At 34.0% G+C, this 11,959-nt stretch overlaps 1 pseudogene; it reads right to left on the bottom strand.

Annotated features, from left to right (window-relative positions):
* Window positions 1–10,671: 10,671 nt before the first annotated feature.
* LOC131814101 (CBY1-interacting BAR domain-containing protein 1-like) lies at window positions 10,672–11,532 on the bottom strand (annotated as a pseudogene).
* Window positions 11,533–11,959: the final 427 nt, after the last annotated feature.

Genomic DNA, 11,959 nt, shown 5'->3' with positions numbered 1-11,959 from the left:
TTTTTCATCCACGGTCACCCTTGCACTTATTTCAAAGGCTCAAATAAACTGACAGTATTTCCCACTCTAAAATTGTCCAGAAAGATGGTGGACTCTTTATCCTCAGATAACTAGTTGGCTCTTGGTTCTAGAAATCTGGAATCTTTGGGTATAATCTATATTCATATAAAAAAAATTCTCTTTCTATTCTTTGTGACTTGATTATAGTGATTCACCTAACAACTGCTATTCCCCCTTATCTTTGATGTCTTTAATGCTTTTGCAGATAAGACTTAGAAGAGTAGATGAGAACTGCACGTTCTCATGTGGAGGAAGATCAACAAAACAATTCATTAGATCAGTGACCTTTTCATCTGAGCTGAATTTATCAAAAGATAGGTAATTCATTACTTTGATCATCCCTTTTCTTTTCCTAATAATTAGATCTGGAAATAGCCAATCATAACAGAAATGTCGAAAAACACACTGGTGAGATAAACAACCTTTTAACTATCTTAGTAACTTATTAATTCACTATTTTTTTCTAAATATGTTATTATTTTCATTCAAAGTGTGCCTTAACTTTAACCTTGTATTTTTTGTCTAAAAAAGTCCACATTTAAAAAGTTTTCTTAAAAACACAACAAAGTTTTTATAAATATCTATACAAGGATATGCATATACGAGGCTAATAAAACCCTGATGCTCAGCTCCAACACTCTAGTCTTTCAATAATGTCACATTAGAAATAGATCAAGACATTATTTAAAATCTTACAATATCCTTTACTATTCTGAAATGGCCTAAATCTCTCAACCCCAACAGGATAGTCCCATTCCATCCCAGTCATAGTCCTATGGTTTAGCATGGTCCCATCATTCATTTTCTCTCCTCTATGCCCAGCTTCTAAGTAGGATCACAGTGTCCTTTTGGCTCTTATTTTCCTTGAAAGTGCTATTCTCAGATACCAGGAAAGTCAGGTTATGGTGAAGAGGAATGAATAAGTTTTCATGCATGTTCATCTTTATCTTGTAAGAGATGCTCTATCTATACCTATCTTTGTATATATGCATCTACCTACCTACCTACCTATCTACACATAAACTGGTCAGTAATTAATGAAAATGAAGACTATTTATATGAGTGAAATTTATTCAGACACGTAACTCATTAAAGGAGAGTATTTTCTGATTCCCAATATAGTGGTAAAGGAAAAACTCCTCAAGACAACTGGTGTTTTAAGGATTTGTATAATACTGAAGAATATGATTAGGAATATATAAAAACGTTAAGAGGCATTATTTAAGACTGTAGCATGATGAGTTTTGTTTTCCTATAGATTTCTCTGCTTTCTAAGATTTTTAAAATTGAGCATGAATCAATTTCAACAGGAAAAAAGTATAAAACTTTTTATACTTTAAAGTTTTGTTATAAAAGTTTTATTATATAAAACTTTTTTATATATTATAAAAGTTTAAAAAGTTTTATTATAAAACTTTGACCTCATATTTAAATGAAATATTATATATTAAGTAATATTCATATTAGATGAAATACACTAGTCCAGAAAACAAAAGGAAATAAATTTCTAAAATAAATTAATGCTGAGATATGTTTTTAAATTATATATATATATAATATTAAATTATATATATTCCTCAGCTAAAGATGGGGTTTCATCCCAATAAACTTGTCATAAGTTAAAATAGCTTAAGTACAAAATGCATAGTCCTTCACAAGCTCCGACTGAAACTATGGGCAGCTGTAGAAGGAGTGCCCTTTGCAAAAATTAACAGATGTGTGAATTTCAACTTTGGAAGAAGCCCAAGCTTCTTGGAATTTCAACTTTGGAAGAAGCCCAAAGCTAGCAAACGTCATAGCTTAGCCTCACCTCCCCTGAACATGCCCAGCACACTTACATGGCCTACTATTGAACAGAATCATCTAACATATAGGCTATATTATAATAAAGTGTTGACTATCTCATGAAATTTATTGGATACTGTACTGAAAGTGAAAAACCAATGGTCTTAAGTGTCTTGGTTGTTTACCTTGGTGATCATGTGGCCAACTGGGAACTAAGGCCTCGTGCTGCTGCCCAGTATCACCGGAGAATATGGTACTACCTATCTCTAGCCCTGGAGGAGATAAAAATTCAAATTTTGAAGTAGAGTTCCTATTAATTGCATATCACTTTTGCATCACTGCAAAATTAAAAAAAAAAAAAAGTGAAGCTGTCATAAGTCAGGGACAGTCTATACTCAGAATTTCTTGTATTTTAAACATGTAATACATAAGTCTAAATAGTTTATATTTCAATGTTTAATCATTTTCTGAAAAATATTGTTACAAATATTTGTTATAATTTAAGTCTTTCAAAATAGTATGTCACCATAACTATCCTTCTTACTCTGCTAGATTCTAAACTCAATCAAGTCATGCATAATGGTATGTAACAGCCAGCAGAAACCAAAAATATTTTTTTTCTACGCAAACATCCCATTTAGTATTGACTAATTTACAGTTGCAATGTTCCTGATTCCATACCATGTTTTTAGTTAACCTTTCATTTTGACAATCATGTTTATCCTTCACCACTTTTTTTTGTCTTTCCACCATACCTTCGGAATTCATTATGCTCTCCTTAGTAACAGCTGTTGCTTCCTGAATATTCAGTCTTCACATGTGGCATACTTTTAGCATTTGAAAGATAACATATTGTACTGAATTGTGTTAATTTATGGCACTAAAGAGGTTTATCTAGTTTGGCCCAACGCTTCCTCTGAACCTGAGGAGGATAGAACTCTTCCTGATTCTGCTTCTTTGTCGAGGTATAAATATTTAAAAACCAACTCCCTAGATTATTCCTATATTGCATATAAAGCCAGCTACAGAGTCCCTTTAGAGTATAAATGACTTTAGCTCCTTTAAGTTTATCTCCTTAGCATTTCTCCCTTGATCATATGCACAGAAACTAAAATAGAATATGCTTGCTTTAAAAGTACTTCTCAAGCTATCTACCCAAATCTACATTTCCAGGTCCCATGAGTGATTACTATGTAGACATTATAGGGTTGTCACTTGTAAGAAACATGTTACTTTTTATAGGCCAAAGTAGCTTAAGTCTAAACACACGTTATCATCAAGATTTACAGTTCTGCTTCTGCATACTTTTATGGTTTTGATGTCTCCATTACTGATTTGAATCAAACTCTGGTCCTTTCATTATCTTGAAGGGGGAATGTAAAGTTAAGTGTAGGGAATATGATTTATTATTTTTTTTAAATAGAGAGAAAAAAGATTTATCTTCCTGGCTTATGCATTCTTTGTTATAGAGATTCTTCTTTAAGTTAACATTGTTTGCAGATACAGAAAGAGCAAGTCACTGCCTGAAGTCTAGCTTTTCTCTTCACAATTAAATGGCACCTGGGAGGATCAGTCAGTTAAGTGTCTGTGTTTGGCTCAGGTCATGATCCCGGGTTTCGTGGATTGAGTACCACATTGGTCTCCCTGCTTCTCCCTTTATCCCTCCCCACTGCTCCTGATCTCCCTCTCTCATGCGTGCTCTCAATCTCTCCAATAAATAAATAAAGTCTGAAAAAAGAAATTGTGAAGAGAAAAGGGACTCTTTGGAATAAATGCAGGAAGTAAAAAGTTCTTGAAGAGATCAAACATATTTTTTAAACATATTTTTAATATATACTTTTTAAAAAGCACAACTTAGAATGGTATACACACACTGCTGGGGAAATACAATTAAAAATAAAACATCCTGCCAAGCCATAAGACCTCCCCACTAAGACAGAAGAGAAAGAAAACCGTTGTATTATTGAATAAGCATTAAGCCCGAATGTGATGCACATCATAGACAATGTGCTAAGAGAGTGCAAAGAGAAAAGAAATCTCGCTTTTTTATGTAGCTAAATGGATACCATCTATTTACATACAGGCTCTCAAGATAAACAGTAACTAGTCTTCAAGTAAGAGGACTTGACAGCACCACTTGTTTCACAGTCATCCTAACCTTGTCGGTGAGGTGACCACTTGTGTTAGCTAATTGGCTTTATCCAGGGGAAAATAATTTCCTCATATCTTTATGACAGTAGACATGTTTGCAAATGTAGCACCAAAGTTAGATTCCTACTCTCCTACAGAAAGAGGAAGTTAGGAGTGTTGTCTTCCTCGATGATTACGTTTCAAAGGTCCTTGAGCAAGATATCTCTGGGTTGTAAAGCTGGCAAGAGACTTATTTAGCTCTTAAAAAGATTTATATGTACTTCAAGGAGACAGAGAAAGAACTTACAATTAATATACTTCTAATGTAAATGTTCTCAAAAAAGAGAGGTAGGAGAATTTCCTTATTCTCAACAGGGAGAACTAAAACTCTTATTTTTAATTTATATTTGCTCTTACAACAGACACACACACACACACACACACACATACTCAAACCCCATGTGCAGCATATGGAAACCAACTGAGTACAGGGAATAGCAGAATAGCATACAAGTATGTTAATTGTTTCTCTTTGGTCTTGTCACCCTCTTAAGCTTTTATATATTTCCTTGCCAAAATGTGACAAGCACATTTTGACTACACTCTCTGAGGTATTTTGCACTGGTCACTTCCACTGATATCACTGCAAAGATTAAAGAGGACTTTGTATCCAGATTGGGTCTTTAGACAGCAACCTCTGCTTTCTGATTGTCCTGTAAGTAACATATCCAGAGCATCACACAGTCAGCATGACATTTCAGCTATTTTATAAGGTGTTTTATGTCTATGAAAGAGATCTCAGGAAACCAACAAGAAAGTGACTGATAAGCAGAGTCGTTTCAACAATTTGTTCTCTGGCAGCTTCTTTATTCCATGAAGTCAGAGAAACTTCCCTCTAGACTATTTCCTTTCTGGAAGTTTTCCACATATTCCACTCCCATTTTGGTTCCAACTATTTTCTTCATAGACATCTGACAATTTTGATCTAGTTGCTCCTTGGTCTGTGTCTGGAAAGTTTTAAAGTTGTTTCTTTTCTAGACTCCCTGCTTGCATCCTGCTGCTAACACATTTGGTTATTAAGCAATTACTCTTGATTGATTCTTTTTAGTCCAATATTTTCCTTTCCAACTTCTGTTAGAAATTTCCCTCCATACTTTCTGACTTGACTCCATGTTTCATTCAAAGATCTCAGATTATTTCCTTTACTATTTGTGTTTCATTACTAAATATCTATCTCATTAAATTGTTAGAGTTCTGAATTATTTGAATTGCCACCAACATACAATGCTTATCATTTATAATGGAAAAATATATTAAGGGTAATATATAGTTTTATACTAGCTGGAAGGAAAAACAGGATAAAACATATTACGTATTCCTAGTTTTATGACCAGACTAGGCCTACGTATACCTTAGCTCACAAGGTAAATCCGTCTCTCTCCATCACTCCAAAACATGAAGAAGCCTTACTTAGAAGTTAGGGATGACTTCTGGTGGGAGAAGTGAAGAGACAACCATGTGTTCAATCAATACAAAGTTTTGAGAACTAGTAGACCACAATTTGCTTATAATACTATACATTAATTTCACTAATGGCATTTCAAAAATCATATTTTTATCCTATCATTCTACTTTGAACAATCAAATAACAGGAAAAACACGTACTCCAAAGTATTACAATTAAAGACCAAAATATTTGACTCAGATATTACTTTTAAAACATAATTTAACTCTTTGTAGTATGTATTTGTAGAGGTAATGAGAAATGGTCTCACTGTATATTTGTAAATGATTTCAATTAGTGGTGTCATTGTGATTCTTCCAACAAGAATATATACATACAGTGAAACTTTAAATTCTTATTTTTTTTCTGTCTGAAACACTCTTATTGCTTATATCCTTAAAATCAAGGAATAATTTTTATCCTTACCAAATTTCCTCCTATCCCTTTCTGCTTGCCTCTTACAAGTGTCTGCAGAAAGCTATCTGATGCTTATTTGTAGCTTAGTCAAGCTGTATACATTTATTTTCTTCAAGTAGAACTCCAGGTGTTCCAAATAAACATAGGTAAAAAAATAACCATTTTCAAAGAATATAAAATTTACATTCTGAATTGCAATTGTTATAAAAAAATACCTGCTATTATTTTGACATAGCCATGGAAGTTACTTTCATTTGAGTTTATAAGGAAGAAATGTCAAATCTCCTTTAGAGCTTTAAATTTTATACCATTTTCCCCACTCCACACCATTTCCCTCAAATTTTACATCAGATTAAAATAAAGAAAAAACAATCATCAAAACAGAGATTTAAGCCCTTGGTAAATCATCAGAAAAAGCTGCTGAGTGAAAGCACAAGGAAATGGGTAATCATAACCTTTTACTTTTCATAAATCTGATCAAATCCCATTGAATTTAATTTTCAGGGACCGTCTGGTTTTAGTTGATAATGAGCAAGCCATAGTCCTGAGCTTCAAAATCATTATTGATTGTCATAAGGGTTGAATTAATCTGAGTGAGTCCACTGCAGTCTGGTTCAAAGATGGTTAGATAAGGTAATAGATTTATAAACTCACTGGACTGAAAGCTAGTGTAAGGTCATCCAGCCTGTTAAATCCTTCTTTGTGCCATCTATGACAATTAAATGCAGAGGTCATAGATATGCATAACTGGGCATAAAATAGTGACATATTAAATATCATAAATTAATTCTAGACAATTTTAAAAATTTTAAATTCCTTTGTCATACCTTTTTCTGAGAAATATTTATAGTATCGCTGGGCTTTATTTACATTATTATACATAATGAATGGAGAACCAGAAAGTTAACTGGACAAGGTTATCGTTAACTAGGAAAGCATTGGTAGAACTAGGATTTGACTCTTCAATCTTGAATGAATTTAACTCACATATTAATTCTTTAAATATTTATTTGTCTTCATTCCTCACATTTTAGATACAAAGTAACCTTCTCAGGAAAACTTTATCCAAGCCCTAACATACATTAGGACTGATCTTGTTATTGGATATTTCCTGGTTGCTTATTTTTAGCAGGTATTTATCCCAGATGTGGTTTAATACTTACTATAAAATCTGTTGCTTGATGTCCTCCCACTGGAATTTATAAAAACAGTAGCATTGCTGGTTTTTGGTAATTTAGAGTCCCAGTGTCTAGACCAATGAGTTGTACCCAAGAATTGCTCAAAAGTATTGGTTAATTAACAACATTTGTTACATTAACCTTCTCACCTATGGAACAATCTTGTAGAGTACCAAGTATAAAGATACTGAGTTGCTATTAAGCAGTTTTATAGGTTACTCTGAGCCTACAATTCACAACATATCTCTTCATTTTAGTCCAGGTAGGATTAATACACTGGTGTGCTGGAAACATTTGAAAAATTGCTATATTTTTTAAAATAAAGATTTTATTTATTTTTTGTCAGAGAGAGAAGGCACATAAGAAGGGGAAGTGGCAGGCAGAGGAAGAAGCAGACTCCCCGATGAGCAAGGACCCTGATGACATGGGACTTGATCCCAAAACATTAGGATCATCACCTGCACTGAAAGCAGACACTTAACCCACTAGTCACCCAGTGTCCCCCAAAATTCTTATTAAAAATCAGATTAAACTTTTCTTTCCCTCCCCCCAAGATGAGCATGATCATATTAAAATTATTAGCCATTAACATTTATATATTTATTGGTAGTTATCAATTCCAAGTGTCTTGAAATAGAAACGTCTGTTCAGGGAAGAATCACTTCAGTAGACTCTTAATCACATAGATGTAAGGTAAATGCCACCTACTGCTTGGAAGGTTGGAATTAAACAATTCTGTTTTCAGGGCATCTGGGTGGCTCAGTGGGTTAAAGCCTCTGCCTTCGGCTCAGGTCATGATCTTGGCGTCCTGGGATCGAGCCCCTATCAGGCTGTCTGTTCAGCCAGGGAGCCTGGCTTCCTCCTCTCTCTCTGCCTATCTCTCTGCCTACTTGTGATCTTTGACTGTCAAATAAATAAATAAAATCTTTAAAAAAAATTTTCGATTTTTCTTTTCTGATTTCATGAGAACTGTTTTATTTTATTTTGTTTTGCCTTTTTTCTGCCTAATTAGTGGTATGTTAAGATGAACATTAGTAGAAAGGGAGTGGGTAAATTTCCATAGAACTGTTAGAAAAGATATGAAAAAAAGATGATTAAGGAAACAAACTTCATTTAAACACAAAATCTTTTAGAATGTCTCTGGTCAACTCCTATATTTTTGGTAATATAATGTACTTTTATGTTCCATAATACATATACCCCATGGTTTTAATTCATTCAGTGGTTAACCTAATAGAAATCATAAAATTTATAGCAATATTATTTTACTTATGAGTAAATTCAATGCATAAAAAGAACTCTGTTTAAAATTATCTTTAATAGGAGACTAGCCTAATTGTCATTGGTATGCCAGTAGCCAAGCTTATTTTTCAGGAACCTCCAGCTTCAAAAATATTCATTCTTTTTTCACTTCTGTGTCAATATAATTCCGAATTTCTCTCTTCTTTTCTCCCTTTTCCCCTCTCATTTTTTTCTCATGTGAGTTAGACACTGGTATATGTCTTTTTGACATAAAATTGTCACTTCATCACTATTACATAATATTCACATAGCTTTAGTAAAACTAGAAAACTTCTTGTTCTTTTTAGAAAATGTGGATAATATTGTGGACCATTTTTTTTTTTTTAATGTTTCCCCTTCCCTGTTAAAAAGTTGGTACATGCAGTGAATCTTTGAACTTAAGCATCTAGTAAGGGTAAAATCTATGGCAGAGGAAGTCTTTGACCTTGGCCATTGGGATAGCACTCAAGTTGAATTTGATCCACCCTCTGCATCATGACACTGATTTGAATCAATAGAAAAATCATGTTGAAGATGCAGAAACATTAAGAAATTTAATACATATTACTGAAAACATAATTTTAGGAAAAATTACATTACGAGTGATATTGTCTCTGGACTCATACATATTTTATTCAATAATATGCAGATGGTAATCTTTTATAAAAGGGTTTTTAGACTTGAGGAGCCACAATTAGGCTATCTTCTGATATAAATTTCTAACTTAGTGACATAATGGCCAAAGAACAAAAACCACGTAATACTATTTGAAACAATAAATCAAGCTAATATTCTCAAATCAATATTAGTATTAAACATAACTTTATATTAAACATACATTTTCAAAGCAACTAAGTGGTTTTCCACAAACTGAAAGAGACTATTATTCTGACATAGTTTACTTATTTTAAGAATGAATAAGATCTAATAACTATGAATTCTAAACTAACCCACATCTTATTATGGCCCAGATATTTTTCTATACTTTCTGGAAGATTAGGATACATTTAAATCAAACTGTAAATATATATTTTCTGCCCTTGTTATTTATCTTCAATAACTTTAATAAGCCCATGAATGGTGTATCAAAACTTCTTCAAAAGCCATTTTTATATTTTTTCTAGAAAGTTTTTATTTTTCTGTCATGAATAATTGCTTTTTGTGGTTATTCCAAATGATTTTATAAATTTCATAATTTTTATGCCTAACTTGTATCCATGAAATAACAAGAATATAATCCCCATCCAAAAAACAAAAACATTGGCATACTGAAAGGCTCTGTTCATACTGATTATGTTCAAGACCAAAACTACATACTGTTTCATTAATTAGATGGTGGTTTAGTCAAATTTTTATAGATTTTTAATGATTTATGGCTTTCCATGATGTTTTCTTCCGCAAAATCCCACCAAATTACAGCTTTCCAAAAGTTGTAGTTCTGCTTTAGTAGGACAGTACTTTCATCTTAAAACTCAAATCAGGCTTAATGTGCTTTTCTTTTTGAAGCTAAAATTTATGCTTCATAGTGCTTTTAAGACACTGATATCCAAGTGTCCCGTTTATCTTTAATCAAAAGTAATTATAGTCTTATTGAAAAGTAGATTACATATCAAATAATGAAACTTCAAGTTGTAGTAAAAGTGAAAAAAACAAAGGCAAAAGAAAAAAAACTTGTTTTTTTTGATTAGGGTTTTTCTGAACAGGATTTGTATTTAATCAGAATGACTAAAGACCCTTTTTTGATGATGAGCACAAAAGAAGCAAATGGAATCGTTAGATCCCACGTTTTCTGTCATCTACTTTTATTGCAACTTCAACTAGGTATTGTGTTGATGTGAAATACTTTTGGAGCACATAATCTTTAAAAAAAAAAAAAACGAAACTTATACAAAACCCACATACTTCTAGATTGGGTTTGAAATGATTGGTGTGGTGAGGTGTCTGGGTGGCTCAGTCGGTTAAGCATCTGCCTTCAGCTCAGGGCATGATATCAGGGTCCTGGGATAGAGACCTGCACCCAACTCCTCTCTCTGCCTACAGCTCACGCGTGCTTTCTCTCTCTCTCTCTCTCTCTCTCTCTCTCTCTGACAAATAAATAAAGAAAAACTTATTTAAAAAAAAGAAGTAGTTGGTGTGGATTTATTTTTTTTAATCTTCTTTTCTGGTCAGCATAAATATCCTTTAATTTCTATCTCCAGTAGGATTTCATTTTGAGGTTTAACATGTATGGAGCCAGTATAAAGTTTTGCAGTTTAGTAATTCTGCATGCTAAGTCATTTAAGATGAAAATTAAAATATGAAGTTTATGGAAGAAGATTAATTTTCTTCTTCTGTAACGTCTGACTCTTAGCCCCCTTCATCATCTCCTGCTTGTTGATCCTTTCTTAGTGGAGGGGTGGATAACTGACCTATTCCAGATACACACTTAGCTGAAAGTGATCTTTGAAGGGGCCACTTCGAATTTGCTTTTACCATTTGTAAACGAGATGAAGAATTTGGTGGTTACAGAGAATTTTGGAAAACCTCTAAATCCTCTTCATCAATCTTTTGTATGCTTTGATACACAGCAGTGTAGACCTTCAATGCTTTGTCAAAAAATAGCATTTTGGTAATGATACATTCTGAAAATAGAGTCTTTATATCCTTTATTTTCCGCTTTTCAAAATGGTCAGTATTTTCCTCCAGAAGACGAGTTGTTCACGGAGCATCCACTGCAACTCTCTGCAGTTCAGTTTCCACATGAGAAATAATATGTCGAACATCAGGATTTCGCTGACGTTTTCTTTCCGAGTTAACTGTTTAGTTTCTCGACTCCTTGCTGTTAATGTCGCTTTGAGGTCATCTCCTTTCGTTTTAACAACGGCTCCAAAACTTTCAAAGGGTCAACCCCGCCCTCTTCAAATCTTTCAATCTCAGCTTGTCCATAATCTTGCAGTTTGGCAAAGTCATCACACTTCTCAGGGCCCTGCTTTAAATTTGGGAACGCTGTAGAGGCACACACGCTGATTTCATTCACCCGGAGGTCTGCTTTGTCTCACAGCCCGGCAGTCTTACGCACAGAAGCAGCGAAGGTTTGGCACCGCTCTCCACACAATTGTGACAGGAGCTTGCAGTAGTCTGTGTGGCTGGAGCAGACTGGTTTTCCAAGCTTCGCCTGGGCATCTTGCCTTGAGATCCACCGGGACCCTAGGCTGGGACCTCCCACCCACCTGGGCATGCACCGGGAGGAAGGAGGAGGGGTGCCTGCGAACCACCACTTCCTGAGACCCCCTTTTTATATGCTTTATTTTCTAATTGTTTCTTATTTTGTTGTAGTAAAAAATAAAATACATCATGCAAAATTTATCATGCTAACCACTTTTCAGTGTGGAGTATGATGGCATAGCTGTATGCACTTGTTGTGCAACAGATCTCTACCTTTTTCACTTTGCAAAGCAAACTCTCTAAACCCCTTGAACAACTCTCCTTTCTTCCTCTCCCTCACCTCTGGAAACCACCATTCTACTCAGTTTTTAAGCATGTGACTGCTTTTAGGTATCTCATGTAAGTGGAGTCATGCAGTATTTGTCTATTTCGTGACTGTCTTATTTCACTTAGCATAATA

This window comes from Mustela lutreola, chromosome 13 (genome assembly GCF_030435805.1).
Source record: "Mustela lutreola isolate mMusLut2 chromosome 13, mMusLut2.pri, whole genome shotgun sequence".
Lineage (NCBI taxonomy): Eukaryota > Metazoa > Chordata > Mammalia > Carnivora > Mustelidae > Mustela > Mustela lutreola.
This window is presented reverse-complemented; position numbering and strand designations above follow the sequence as displayed.